The sequence below is a fragment of the Mauremys reevesii genome, linkage group 9 (genome assembly GCF_016161935.1).
Source record: "Mauremys reevesii isolate NIE-2019 linkage group 9, ASM1616193v1, whole genome shotgun sequence".
Classification (NCBI taxonomy): Eukaryota; Metazoa; Chordata; order Testudines; family Geoemydidae; genus Mauremys; species Mauremys reevesii.
This window is the reverse complement of record NC_052631.1, coordinates 13350902-13365178: the sequence shown is the minus strand read 5'-3', so window position 1 is coordinate 13365178 and position 14277 is coordinate 13350902.

Below are 14277 nucleotides of genomic sequence, written 5' to 3'. Positions count from 1 at the left end.
GGGGTTAATGCCTTTGAAGTTAAGCATTCTCTGGCAACCCTCTAAGACTTTTCCCTAGTGATGAATAGCTACATCACAATGGTGTTTCAGTACCCTCCTGCCAGCAGATGGAGACAATACCTTGTGGCAGTTGGATCCATTATCTACCTCATTTAATGCTTTCATAGTTTTCTGGTAATGTCTGATTTATTTCAGTTAATGCAAAACAAGCAAACAAAAACTCTGGTGTACACTGATCCTGCATATAGCGAAGCAACTAAAATTAGCTCATATAATTAACTCGCTTACGCTAAATGACAAAAGTGTTGCATTCTTTTGGGAAAGCAGATGCATTTGGATGAATGAGTTCACGTCAGCACTGTACTTTGCAGAGGGATCTGATGTTCTACATGCCATACAACTATTGAAAATGCCGCCTATTTTAAAAATGCAGTTGTGTGTCAGGGATTACTATTATGTCCATTGCTGCGATGCCCAAACATCATTGCCCAAGTTAAGCAGCACTCCTTTCTTGTTGATTAATGTGCTCGGCAGTGCAGTAGAACAACCATGTATTTTGGCAAAGCAGCTCAGGAAAGAAGTACATTTGCATTGTAATCTAATGGTTAAGAGCATGGTATTTGGAGCAAGTCCACTAATGACACTGTCGGCTTCTGTGGCCTTTGAAAAATCCTTTTACCTCTCTGCTTCAGTTTTCATATCTGTAAAATGGGAATGATACTTACCTCACAGAAGTGCTGAACACATGAGTTCATACTTGTACTGTTATATGGGAGAGGTGTATAGGGCTGCTGTGTGATATGTATTTTACTGTCATAACATGAAAAATAGTGTATTTTTACTGACTAAAGTCAATTGTTAGCAGTTGAATAAGGGTTTCATTTACATTTTTAGGCCTGAGTCTAATCTCATTCTGGGCTTGCATTGTTGCAGTCTATTTACTTAAGTGGAGTCACTCCTGATTTGCAGACTGCTGTAACTTAAATCAGAATTGGGCCCATATGTGTTAGATTTTATGTATTTATTTTTGCTTGGTTGATCTAGAGGTGGAGAGAGGGCATCACAGGTGATGGGGACATGAGGGATACTGGCAGACAGGTTAAGTGTAGCAGGCTACTTCTGAATAGATAACGTGTTCATTTGGAAGGGACATCAGGAGCAACTTGCTGCATGGGAGAAGTGTCTTTTATGCCCCCAGCCATCTCCAGTACATTTAGCAGTTTCCCTCCCTCTCTAGAAGTCCATATAATCGATTTTTTTCAAACTAATATCACTGCCATGGAAGTTAAATGACTGACTTGAAGTCATGTAAATAAACTTCTTTCACTGCCGTGGGATTTGCACAAAAGGGCAGAATTGAGTTTATGTGGGTTTTAGTTCAGGGTCCCATCCTCATTCCAGTAAAGCCAGTGGCGAAGCTCCCATTGACAGCAGTGGGAGCTGGGTTGGGCCGTCATTGAGTACAACCATGGTGCAATAACCTATTGTGGACAATGGTATAAATAAACTGATTGCCCAAACCCAAGTATAGGGTACAAATATTAACAGAGCCTTTTGTTAGCATGTGTACGGCAAGCACTCTCCTCTGCTCTCCATCTCTCCCCATTGTTACTCCTACTGTTATTTTTGGAGCTCTATTATAAAAGATTTTTCTTTTATTTCTCATAGTCAACACATTCATTCCCTCCCCTCCTCTTTCATATCTCATGTGTTTTTAATTAACATTTCAAAATCCATGCCTTTCCCCTGTTTTGAATAATCCAAGTTCATCTGCATTTCAATAGCACACCTCTAAAACTGTACAGGCTTCGTATTAAATACCAATTAACAATTCCTTTCTCCATCTAAAGCACCTAGTTTCCATGAAAACATTTAATGGCAAACCTTAAATGTATATGCCACTTAAAATATTAAAATATTAGGTATTGTAGCTGGAAGAAGTGAAGTTTTAATAGCTGGGTTAAATGGAGGATTGTAAATGAACTTTGCTAAGTACGGTACCATTTATTATGATATTCCCGAGCTTTTAAAATGAATTTAATTTGATTAATACATTGTGCCTCTCCAGAGCTGTCTAGGTGAACCTAGAATTCCAAAACACAAACAGTAAGCAAATATGTCAAAAGAGCATTAAGATGAGCCTTCCATAAAAGCTTCTCCAGCCCGGTCCTTCCTATTATCCACCTTGTAACGCTAATCAGCGTCTCCTCCCATAAAAGCCTGGGAAAACAGGTAAGCTTGCTCTGAAGGTCACCAAATCCAGATGGTAGCACACGATGGGTGGAAGTGAGCTCTAGAGCCAAGGATCTGTCACCGAGACCATCCTGCAGCTGTATACCTGCCGTTTATCCTACAGGATCTTTTTTGCTTGATCACCTCGAGCCCTGGTGCGCCTTGGTCCCTCCTATTCTCTGCCTGTGGCACATTATAGTCTAATCTACTGCAGGTTGTAATGATTTGGTTTCTTTCCAGTTGCTGGGTTTAGTGTGCGGCTGCTGGATGCTGTTGGTGGCCTGTGATAGATGATCTAGTGGTCCTTTCTGGCCTTAAACTCTTAGTCTACTACTAGTCTACATGATACTGCATGGTGGGAAGAGGGAGAAAGAGGCCATCTCTAACCAGGAACCAAACCATTTAGGACTTTGTAAAGTTAAACCCTTACACTTTAAACTTCACCTGGCAATCCTATGGACGCTACTGTAAATGGCATAATGCAACATTACTTAATTAGCTACACTCCGCTCTGACTGCCGTTTCTGAGTGCATTGCAGTAATTCAGACTGGAAACAGTAGCTATGAATAACCATGGTGATGTCTGAGTCCTAAAGAAAAGGAGGCAACCTTCTTGGTAAGAACAAGTGACAGAAAATACATAGGTAGCTAAGGGCTACCTGACTCCAGAAGCAACTGGGGATCCAAGAGGATCCCCACATTGGGAACCTTAGTAGCAAACAGTTGACATAAGCCCTAAATCCCATTGTCTTCAATAGGACTTAAACACATGCTTAAGACATGGGATCATGTCTGTCAAACAGGTGCTGATATAAGTATTATCCTGGTCTTATCTGAGATTTTAACTCTGAGCCTTCCACAATCTCTCTTAAGTACGAGGTCAGCGATCTCTTGCATGAGTAGGATTAGAACACATGGAGATATACAGCTGGGTGTCTTCAGTATACTGAAGATATCTCAACCCACCCCTCCTCCTTCTTAGCCTTCCTGTTTGCTCCATGTACAAATAGAACAGGAGAGATGACAAACTGAGAGAGCCCCTCCAGGAAAATAAACAGTTGCCTCAAACTGTCTTGTGGGATCACTTAGAAAGGAGCAGAGCCATTCAAGCAATTCTGCCTGTCTCTGTAAGAGCTCAATACCACCTCATAATCAGTGGTGAGAATGCAGCTGATAGGCCTAAAACTAGGACACCTTATCTTCAGTTATCACCAGAAGGAGTTTCCCAGCCAACATCTCCAGCAGAGTTACGGTGTTAATAACATCACATACAGTGTATTCTCAAACTTTAATGTGACTTCACTGCATGCAATTAAAGGGACAATTTAAAAATTAAACTCCTAGACTACACATTTAGTATTTTTTTTAAAATCGTAATTACGTATTTACTTTTTAAAAAAGAACAATCCCAACCATAATATTTAAATAAACAAAAGATCTAACTTTCAAAATAAGTATTCTTACATTACTGATCACTCTTCATGCTGAAATAATTGTCACACAGCTATAGCTTCTTTCCTACCTGTAAGAAGAAACTTGGTGCATGAGAGTGCCTTGCTAAGATGCTACTGCTTTCTGATTTGCAAGAATGCTTGCAAAGGTTCCCCCTCCCCCCATTATGTTTTCTAGTGGTTGATAATATTTGAAAGAACAGATAACTTTATCTCTACATATATTCATGTTTCTGACCCACTGGAGCTTCTTTGTAGAGCATTTTTAATAGTCAGCAGTAGCTTACTGCAACTATAAGGTAACTTATTTTTATGTGTGGCCACAGGCCAAAATTTTCAAACACAGATTCCTAAATTCATGCACTTGGATTCAACTAAATGAAACTACAGAAATCAACCTGGAAAGAAGGCACACATTTGTAATAGTAGGGGCAATTAGTCATTGGAACAGCTTAAGGGAAGTGATGGATTCTCATCACCTCTAGAAATCAGGCCATTTATTTAAGTGTCTAATTTAGGCACCCATGTTTGTAAATTTTGGCCTACGTGACAATGATGCACCACAAGCTTTTGGAAAAGTTTGGAATAAAATCAAGTGTTCTGATCTAAGATTGGGGCTTTTCTCCCTGAAGAGTATTGAAACCAATCAGGTCTCATGTTTCTGGAGATGCCAGTAAAATGGATCTCTGAGTGCACTTACTGGCTGGAAGAGTTAGTCAAAAAGCATGGATTGCAGTGTAGTGAGCTGCACAATTCCACTTCCAGTGTCCATATTCAGCTGGTTTCAGATTATGCTTAAGTGGCCTTGGGAGTTAACTTTTATCATCACCTACCAATCTCTCCCTATAATTTGTAGTCTAGCATGAAAAGAACAAACAGTGCACAGTGGCTTTCTTTACAAACACAATGGAGAAGGATGACAATCTTTTCTTGTGCTAACGTCTATCCCACAAGGTCTATGTGAGATTAATTTGGGTTCTGAGGAACAAAATAAACTTGGCTCCAAATCCACAGAGCTGGGTCACACATAAGGGGTAAGTAAGTAATTGTCCACTCCAGTGGGGTAGATGAAACTGTGCCACCTTCCTAGCATGACCTATTTCTGTGCTAAATCTCGGCTATCTTTTCCGGTCTAAATAGAAAAACACATTAAATAAGTAATCAAACAAGTGAATAAATAAATTAGTAGAAGCACTGAAATGTGTATAGCAGAGGTCATTATTAATGTGCAAAGGGTACAGGAGCCTTTTATTGCAGACTAGATATAAAAGCTACATCACAAGAGAATTTCCCATGAAGTGATGTGAATGTTTAGATAGATAACCAAATGCAATACAGCACAGTTGACCAAATATTTTCTTCAAGCATGCAAATCAGTACACCATGGGAACAGAGTAGTAGTGGAATTGGCTGACCCATATGCACCATGGAACAGAGATTTCAGATTGAGGACAAATGGGTCAGATTGAGGACACATCATAAAGGGGCAATATAGAGTCTTGGGGGTAGTCATTTTCACTGCTAATTGTTTTCTCCAGCCCATGGGATCTATTGATATTTCTCCTTAAATAACTGATACTTAGTCTCTCTCTCTCTCTCTCTCTCTCTCTCTCACACACACACACACACACACACACACACACACACACACACACAAATTGATAGGTTAAGAAAAGAACCACAAGAATTATTTACTTCTGGAAAGCCTGCTTTCCAGTGAATCTATTTAATTTATGATAGTGAAAGTTAAAAGGTGATTTGATCAAACTGTGTCTGCTAAGGAGTTCCCAATTTAAGAAATTAAGGGCTTGATGTGGAACTTGAGTGAAATTCTATGATGTGTGTTATGCAGGAGGTCAGACCACATGATTATAATGGTCCTTTCTGGCCTTAAAATCTATCTATCGTACACATACAATTGAATTAGTTTAAGAAGCATTGTGTAGAAGAGTAGTATCAATAGATTGCCTGGGTTGAAGTAAGCGGATAATAATGAACAAAATTATAATTATTCTGGAAGGATACAATGAATGGTTTCATGAAACTAACAAAATAATTGCTGCTTTCAGGAAAATGCTGCAGTATGATTGGTTATTTTGAAACCATTAAAATTCTTTACAAATGCCTATTGACAGTTTTATCAAATTCACGAATTTGTTATCAGATTAATGAAATTGATGGACTCTTATTGGATTCATGAATTCAGAAAACAAAAGACTAATCTATAAAACAATTTTGATCTGGACTGTGGCATGTTTAACAAATATTTTGGGGGAAAAAAGAGTACAGGAGTGGGAAAAAGATCTCCCAACCATTACATCAAACTGCTGTGCTCGTTTAAAAAATAGAGAGCCTGGTTCTGTAATTTGTTGCATGAAAGCAGATGACTGCAGCTGTGTGGAGCTTCAACCACAAAACAGGGGAATCTGTAGTAGGAGTAGAGAGGTTATTTTACCTCTGTATTTGGCACTGTTGTAACCACTGCTGGAACACTGTGTCAGTAGTTCAAGAAGGATGTTTGTAAATGGCAACAGGTTAAGAGGAGAGCCACGAGAATGATTAAAGGATTTGAAAACGTGCTTTACAGTGATAGTCTCAACAAGCTTCATCTATTTAGCTTAACAAAGAAGGGTCAGGGGTGACTTGATTGCGGTCTATAAGTATCTACATGGGGAAGCTTGACATGGGGAAGCTTGACAAATTCAGGCTGGAAATGAGATGTACATTTTTAATGGTGAGGTTAATTAAACATTGGAACAATTTACCAAGATTCATTGTGTATTCTCCATCACTAGAAATGTTTAAGTCAAGACTGGATGTTTTTTTCTGAAAGATCTGCTCTAGGAGTTATTTTGGAGTTCTATGGCCTGTGTTAGACAGGAGGTCAGATGATCACAGTGGTTCCATCTGGCCTTGGAATCTATGAAAAACCTTTTGTGTTGGACATTTATTATGAATTGCAAACAAATGTTACAGAGTTCAAAACTTGGGCAGAGATTTTACTTTCCATGGTTTTGGTGAGTCACAGGTTTTCAGTGGTCCAATAAGAGCAGGATTGGACTTTTAAGCAGTATTAACATTAGAAGAAAAATTAAGATGTATTCAGATACAACCCTTTGTATTTAAATCAGGCAAAATAACTAGTGTTGTAGGAGACTGATCACATATAACGAAAAAATAATTGCTATAAATGGAGATGCTGGTCATTTAAGTGGGTATTACTGAGTATTTTATGTGTTTTTGTTACTCAGCTGTTATATGTTTCTTAATAGTTTTACAAAAGTAGCCTAGTTCCAAATTTATTTTTTCCAGGGGTGGTTGTGATGCTTGTCGATATTCTCAGCGGGGAGGGGAGTGAGAAAAGTGCATGTTAGCCCAACATTGCTGACATTTCTAAAAGATCGTCAGATGCATAGAGGAATGAATGGCCTCACAGATAAGGAGAAACAGGCTAATGCACACTGGATATCCAATCAAATCATAAATTCTAATCTCTGAGATTTATCCCTGAGATAGAGGAAGCCTTTTATTTTAAAATTTAAAAAATCATCCTTTTTTTTTAACACCCTTATATGTTGTTCCGTTACATTCTGATCCTGCTACACGCTGCATGCAGCTGAACTGCTGTAGCCCTGTCCCACTGTCTTCCAGGTGGCTGCAGGAAGGAGCTATATGCTCACACAAAACAAGCTTCAGGATTGGGACCTTGTTTTTTGAGAGCAATTTGCTCTATTACCCTGCTGTATTCCAAGGTGATGTTCGTGCATGGCAGAACTTGGTCACAGACTTTCTCCTTGCACCCAGAAATATTTAAACCGAGTTGCCTCTTAGAGAAAATGAACAGAGCAAAGCAAAATTTAGTTGGGTTTAAATATTCATGACTTTTCTGCCCTACATATCAGATTAATTTTTCTCCATCGGTGTTCATATTGTGCTGAATTTAATTGCATATTGCATATTCTTTATTCATCGTATACAACTGGTAATAACCAAAATTACATTTTTAATCCCCAGTGATACCTTAATCTAATGTTGCATTTACCTCTCTTCTTAACTAATCTTCTACCCTCTGAGCAAATTTGATTAAAACTATTGCATTTATTAAAAAGAAATAGCCTAAAGTAGATCAACCTAATGTTCCAGACAGGAAGGGGGAGGAGAGGAATCATCTGCTTCCCAGGAGTAAAGCATGGAGCTACCTGCAGATTGAGAAGTCACAGAAATTATCTCCTTTAGCCACTGCTCCTTCATCCCCTTGGTAACATTCTGCCTAGATTCCAACCCCTTCCATTCTGTGTTGGTGCCCTGGAGGCCCAGGAGTTATTACAGCCCAAGGGCTCTAGTAATTAGGGTGACCAGAGTCCTGATAAAATTGTGATTGTCCCAATTTTTAGGCGTTTGTCCTGCATCCCGATGGATGTTTGGTCGGGACGCCATTTGTCCTGATATTTCGCACTCCTGTTTTTTTGTTTGTTTGTTTTTGTTTTGTTCCGCCAGCGGGACTCCGCCTTTTTTTTTTTCCCTCCTCTGCCAGCGGAAGTCCGGGACTCTGGGTTTTTTTCTTTTTTCCTCTCTCTCTCTCTCTCTTCCAGTGGGACTCCGTTTCTTTCTTTCTTTCTTTCTTTCTTGCTCCACTGGCGGGACTTCCTCCCCTCCAATGTGTCCCGATATTTTCTTCATCCCCTCTAGTGGTCACCCTACTAGTAATTCCTGCATAACTTCTGAAATTAAGGGTTTAGGGTGATCTGTTCTGTTTTCCCCTTTTCCCAGTGCCATAAACTGGAAACCATACTGGGGCTATGCAGTCTCTTCCCAGCTGTCAGTCAAGCCAGGAGGAACTTAGGCCATGTTGGGAAAACACTGGTTATATTCACAGTGTCTCACCAAGGGCTCACTTGCCTATCTCATCCATCAGGCTGAGCAGAGACTGTGACAGTGCCTTCTGGAGATGATTGTGCAGCTATGTAAGTGCTACTGCTGCCGCTTCCCTTTTGCTCCTGTCAGAAGAGGTTACTTTGGCTGTAGGTCTAAAGTATGCCACAGAAACCTTATGTACTTTGTGCGGTGGAGGAAAGGCGGTTTGGTTGATGCGTTGTGTAGATTGTCCCTCTTTTATTACGCAAATAGATAAATGGATTTAATTTACTCTGAACACAGCATTTTTTTGAAGTTGAGACCTTGATTCCTCTTTGCATAGAGAGTGATTGAAAACACAAGTATTTAATCCCTTCAGAATTTAATTAGAGCAAATGCTCCTCCATTCAAACTGGTTAGTACAATTACAAAAATTAATTTTGAGATAAAGACAAAAAGACAGATAAACGGCACGAAAGAGAAAAGGAAAACAAAAGCAAGCAGGAAAAATTACATCAGCTCAGTCTCTGGTGGCTTTTTCAAGTTTCATCTTTCCACTTCCTCTTGGCTACTTCCACTGACAAAACAGGTCTCAAAGGTGCTGAAGGGACCGGCAAATCGTGCAGTGTCTTGATGTGCCTGTACCTAGAACACACACAGTCCTTACAGATTTGAGCAGTCCCATTAATTTCAGAGGGATACTTTCAAAAGTAATGGTTGCAAGATAGGGTCCAAGATTTGCTGATAGCCATTTGTTCTCCAGTAAGAGTGCTAGCCATTCACAAACATTTGCAAAGTTCATTCCATAAAAAGTTATCAGAATATTAGACTAAATAGAAGTTCTCAGTTTAAGTACAGCTGCGGTTTTTGAGTCCACAGCAGCAAAACAATTTTTAGGCCACAAGACTCATTTCTCTAAGAGGAAAAAAGAGAAGGCCCCAACCAATCTGAGAACTATGGAGCAGATTAACTGGTTGATTTAGAAACCTGAAGCTAGAACCCCATGTAAACTGGTATGGCTTGTCTGAAGTGAAGGGAGCTATGCTGACTTATACCAGCTGAGGATCTGGCTCCTAGTTTCAGATATGGTTGCAGTGTTTGTAATCCAGTTGCTTTAATCTTATGATAACAGCATGTCCAATATGTTGATCTTAGAAGTACAAAATCATTAGAATTGTTTTGTTGGCTGTCAGATGCATCTTCCAGTTTCTCTATTGTCATTGTTATCGGATAGTAAAGTGCCTACACGTTGCCATGATTGGTGCCTTTTAAACACCAAAGATAGGATTGTACGTATATGTAGAGTTATTTAATAGTTGTTATTTTAGGTAGCTTTTGATATCATTTTCACAGTGCTCTGGCTTAACGTTACATTAAAACTTTAAACTGAAGTAAAAATGAAACAATGAGAAAAAATTATCTTAACCGGTTGACAACAGTAGCAAATTCCACCAGAGAGGAAGCTCTATTTCCACATAGCTGTAGCAGTTGAGAAATCCATATTGTCACCTGAAATTTCAGCTGTAAATTGCCTGATAAATATTCTCTTTCTGCCTCTTTCCTCCTCAATATACAGTATAGGTTTGATTGCTTCCTGAAATATTTAAGACACAGATTACACTGATTGTCCTTTCACAAAAGATGCACTCATCATCTTGTGATTGCCGGACCGTCATTGCAACATGATAAATTACTTTCCTGCTGATAGGAAGAAAAAGAAAACTGTTGAAATAGTAATAATGCAAACTTATGAGCATCTCAGGCACAAAAGTACAGCCACACTGCTATTCCTTGGTTCATTAAACATTTTCAGATTCTATTCACATATTCTTTGAAATTTATTCATTTTTCTCCAAGTAATGATTATAAGTATGTTATCTGAATGTTTCCATCATGTTCCTTAATTTTCAAATCTCCTCAAAAACACACTATAATATCCCCTCCCCCTCTCCCCCAAGAGCATGATAACTTGATCAAATAAAATTGCTGAAAAGGAACAGAGGTTGAAACATACTTTGTAGGCCCATTGTGGTTATCTCTAACACAGAACTGGAGATGCATATCTTAGTTTACAGAATAAGTTGTAACATTGTAAGATCTGTTGTTATAGGGAAGCCACTACATTGCTATATAGTGAAATTGCACTGTAACTCAAAGGGCCTCAGGAAGCACAAATTCTATTTCAGTATGGGACTATCACAGTTTGCTTGTTGGGGTTTTATTCAGGTCAAGAAGGCAATTTTCCCCCCTTACCCAGGGATTTCCTGGTTTTGGATACAACCCTTGTGTTACTATGGAAACTGAAGCCATGTAGGGTGACCAGATGTCCCGATTTTATAGGGACAGTCCCGATATTTGGGGCTTTGTGTTATATAGGAGTCTATTACTCCCCACCCCCTGTCCTGATTTTTTATACTTGCTGTCTGGTCACCCTAAAGCCATATGAGGTTCTCTTTGGCCCTGTTAGACATGTGTCAGGGATGGAGGATGTGAAGTGAACACATTCTGAGAGCACAGTGATACACACACCTCAGGGAAAGCTCACTGACATCACCACTGTTCTTTGAAACTTGCAAAATGTGGTTCTTATTGGAAAAATGACTGTGTAAAAATGATGTGCAGTGCGATGTTTGTTTCCTGTCAGTGATTTCTGCCTTCAGTGTCCATAACTTGCAAGTGAAAGGAAAGTATTTCTAACTTTCAGCTCGGTAAATTCAATCTGGGCTCTGAAAGTCAAGCTGGTTTTTTTCCTTCCCGTTCATCACTACCAGTGATAAAGGTTTTCACGGTTAGATTAGACCCTCAGTTTCATCATACAACCTCAGTGTCTATCCTGAGCAACTCCTATGTAATGTTATTTGCACAGATGTATCAGATTGAAACTTAGTAAACAATTCCCCTTATGCTTAAGAAGAAATTCAATCCAACTCATGTCCTCTGAGTTGTCAGCGCTGCAGGGTTAACCGGAGCAATTAGGATTCTGAAAATACATATGAGCAGTTCTGATAACTGAACAAAAAGTGTCATTTTCACATGAATAGATCTTATCTTATAGACCAGTGGTTCTCAAACTTTTTTTTCGCGGGCCACTTGAAAATTGCTGAGGGTCTCAGTGGACTACTTAATGATCTTTCAATAATGTTGTTGATACCGTTAGTTAACTATTGTAAAGTGCTTTGGATAAAAGTGCTACATAAAGAAAAATGTAATAATAATTGTTTTGTTCTACAAATAAAAGCACACAACTCCTATTTTAATAAGAGTAGTCTTACCTTTATAATGCGACAGATGTGCCCTCTCTCCCCTGCCATGGCAGTCCCCGAGCTGGGCTGGGAAGGAGGGGGGTCTCTCCCTCTTTTCCCTGCCATGGCAGCCCCCGAGCTGGGCTGGGAAGGAGGGGGGTCTCTCCCTCTCTCTCCTGCTGCGGCAGCCCCCGAGCTGGGCTGGGAAGGAGGGGGGTCTCTCCCATATCACATCAGCTACAGAGCTGAGGCAGCTGCAGACCTGGAGTTGGGGAAAGTCGCCTCTTTCTCTGGCCACCGCAGCCCTGCACGTCCCAAATTCTCCCCACCACCCTGTCTTCTCATCCCACTCCCACCTACCCTCTGTGCGGCGCCACTAATTAGGTGGGTGGCCCTTCATTCTCTCAGGTGCCGCCACCCAGGCATGCACTTTAATGGGAACTATCTCTGGGCCACCTGAATGGAGCTCGTGGACCACTGGTGTTCCGCAGACCACAGTTTGAGAAACTCTGTTATAGACAGAGACTTTTGTAAGATGTGTTTGAGTCTATGAGTATTGGGGTTAAGAGAAACTATATCCTGTTATTTCTAGATCCCAAGCTTGAATTTAGCTCACCAGTGGCTAAATACCATCATCTAAGACTATGAAATGAAATGGTGTTTTCAGTACAATTCCTAAGAGGCAGATGTCTGTGTCTCTCTTTGCCTCATTTCTTAGTGGGCATGATTGGGAAGGTAAATGGGCGAGTGGGCTAGAGACATGATGTCTGTGCTAGCTGAGATAAGGGGAAACAGCCTGGTACCATTTACAGAGAACATACTGTCAGGGAGTGGTTCCTGCAGTGTAACCAAGCCAATCCTGAAGCGTGTGATGCAATGTATAGTTAAGAATGCATGTGTTATTAGTGTGAGTAAAAATGTATATAAGGAAAAGTTTTGCTGTGTAACTTTGGCTGTCTGGTATGCCCTATATCCACCTGTTACACTTGAGTCTCATCTACTCAGAGTAGATTTGCTGTATGCGAAATAAAGGAACCAGAGGGATGAATTGAGTTCTTGGGGAACCAAGTGGAAGAAGTCTTGGGGGAACCCCAGCAGGTATGAGGAAACTAGCAATGCTACTGAACTTGCTATTCGTGATCTGTTTATATGTCTCTCTGTTTTCAAATCTACACTATCAGTGGCATTTAAACAGGGGCTGGTGCAGCTGCGGGAGGTCCAGCTCACCAGTCAAGCCCGCGGAGGTCCGCATGACTGCTTGGGGCAGTGGAATATGTAGAGCCGCCCCTGCATTTAAATCACCTGCGTTCCATCTGTTATATCACAATCTATTCATCAAGCCAAGGAAACATGCTTATTATCCCTTGATCTATAGGGCTGTATAATGGTGAGCAATTACTATTAGTCACAACTGTGCCACACAGGTAATGTGGATGTAGCATGAGAAGTTCACATTAGCTACCAACATAGTGGTTTACCATACTGAATTATGCCTCTTGTCATCACACTAGATTTGTTGGGGGCAAAAGTAGAAGCATTAATGTATATAACTTCTCTCCTGCCCACATTGGGTGGCATGGATTATTTGGGCATAGGAAGTGTAGATAGTTGCTTTCAAGATGACAGCAGAACTATCCATGCTTTTCTGTTCATCACTCACTTTCTCATAGGCTACAGCATCATCCTCTTGGATGTTGAACACACTCACTTGCCTTTTCTGAAGGATAAGCACCAGAAAGAGGTTGGAAGCACTCAGCACATTGAAGACAAGGAAGACAAACATCTCAATGAGACCTACTTCTAGCTTGAATTATTCCCAATTCATGCTGCCTCCTAAACTATTCTCCATATGTTCGTGCATGCTGTCACAAATGTCACTTTGTTATAACATCAGTTAGTTAAAATGTGTTGTTTGGACTAACTCCTGTAAGAGTATTATCGTAATGGGATACTGTATGATGCCAGCATCAACGGCAGTAACTGCCCTCATCAAACACTGCCATTTGAGAGAGTTTATGCATTCCATAGTTTTCAGACTAGCCTCTCTGAGGTTGATGGCCAATGAAATCTTACCAATGGTAATGCAATCTAGGAAGATTCAGGATTTCAATCCTCTCCCAAACATCAGTGCACTTTTCTTGGAGACATGTCCTGTTATTTGTGCTGCAAATAAGAAGATTGCGACTGATGAGCACCAGAGTCCTTATTCTCAGTCTGTTCAAAATGGTGTATTTGGGGGAGCAAAAGGGAACCAGAAGAGGGGCCGGGGTAATGAAGATGGAAGTGGAATGCAAGATTGTTTATGCTAATGGAGAACAGGGAAGCTCTAACTTTGATATTTGAAATCTTTAATGTCAAAGCTTAAATATAAAGTTGAAACAAAACCAACAGCTTTGTATGAGTATCATATATTTGTTTTTTTCACAGCTGCAGCAGAATTGAACCTAGGATTCCAAGAGATGACCAAATTCCCTCTCATCACACTAAGTATTATATGT